The following is a 1882-nucleotide window of genomic DNA, read 5'->3' on the forward strand; positions in this document are numbered from 1 at the left end:
TGTTGGGAAAAAGCAATGAACACAGTAATTAAGGAAAACCTAGGTACGTTCCTATAATTAGCAAAGACGTAGTTTTTTTTGTTTCTGACTATTTGTTTGCAGTTTAGACTCGACATTGTTAGGGATGGCGCAATTGCTAATTGAAGGGGAATCAACATTAATCATTTCACTTGAGAACCGGCTGCGGTTTTCCCGGAGTCACTTTCGAAACTGTTGGTTAGTCATTAGAAGGCATTAATCAGGGATACTTATTACGTAACAATATCGCGGCGAGCGCGTAGCGATATCGCTGCGACCGCGCAGCTAGTTCGCCGCGTTAGCGCTAAAAACACCATATTATAGACTCTCGTACAATAATAATAGGGCGTCTTCGGCGCTAGCTAACACAGCGAAATCACTGCGCGCTCGCAGCGAATCGTTGCGCGCTCGCAGCGACATCGTTACGCCCTCGCGGCGATATCGTTGCGCGCTCGCAGCGACATCGTTGCGCGCTCGCAGCGACATCGTTGCGCGCTCGCAGCGACATCGTTACGCTCTCGCGGCGATATCGTTGCACGCTCGCGGTGAAATCGACGCGCTCGCATCGAACTCGCTGCGCGCTCGCCTCGCCATCAACTCACACGCAAATTGCTAGTGGGCCTAGTGCGATAAGATAAGGCCTTTAAGAAGTAAAGTCACCGACATAGCTCGATTTCGGAAAGGTAGTAGACGTCACAGGGGACCGAAGAGCTGGTAGCTTCCTCGGACAAAGAATTAGCCTAGCTATTCAGAGGAAACGCCGCCAGCATCTTCGGGACCTTGCCTAAGGGGTACTTACCCTTTGTGTTATTCCAGAGGTCCAGCTACCTACATACCAAATTTCATGGCTCTAAGCCCAGTGGTTGTTATTTCGAGATTTTATCCCTGTTATCTCGTGGGAATATCGGGTCAAAAAGTCACTTAAGTGTTATTCCAGATGTCCAGTTATCTACATACCAAATTTCATGACTAAGCCCAGCGGTTATTATTTCGAGATTTTATCCCTATCCGTAGGAATATCGGGATAAATAGTAGGCCTATGTATTATTTCAGAGGTTCAGCTACCTACACACCTAAATTTCATGGCTCTAAGCCCAGCGGTTGTTATTTCGAGATTTTATCCCTATCCCGTGGGATATCGGAATAAAAAGTAGCCTATGTGTTATTCATAGGTCCCAGCTACCTCAATAAATTTCATGGTTCAAAGCCCCAGCGGTTGTTTATTTCAAAGATTTTATCCCTAGTAAATCGTGGGAATATCGGGTCAAAAAGTCGCGCCTGTGTTTTATTCCAGACGTCCAACTACACATACCACATTTTTCATGACTCTAACCTAGCGGTTGTTATTTCAAGATTTTAAATGCCCTATCCCGTGGGAATATCGGGATAAAAAGTATCCTATGTTTTAATCCAGGTTATAAACTAACTTTTCGCCAAATTTCATCCAAATCCGTCCAGCCGTTTAAGCGTGAAAAAGTAACAAACATACTCACTCACTCACAAACTTTCACATTTATAATATTAGTAGGATAACCTAAAAATAAAAGTTTCATTTTTAATACAAGCTTTTTTTTGCTGACTGTACTTTTTGTTGACTGTACTTGCACTGTCACCCAAACTACATTTGCACACCAAATTTCAAGCCGATGCTATTAGCCGTTGAAGAGTTCCGTCCTGCGGAGACGATCCTGGCCGGACTACCAGGATGTCACTACCAGATTATTGTATTATCACGCGATTTACATAAGTATTTCAAATTTCAAGTCAATTTCCACTGGATGTTGGTTTAATTAAAAGCCGTGGTGGCCTAGTGGTTTGACCTATCGCCTCTCAAACAGAGGGTTGAGTTCAAACCCCGGCTCGC

This window comes from Choristoneura fumiferana, chromosome 25 (assembly GCF_025370935.1).
Source record: "Choristoneura fumiferana chromosome 25, NRCan_CFum_1, whole genome shotgun sequence".
NCBI lineage: Eukaryota > Metazoa > Arthropoda > Insecta > Lepidoptera > Tortricidae > Choristoneura > Choristoneura fumiferana.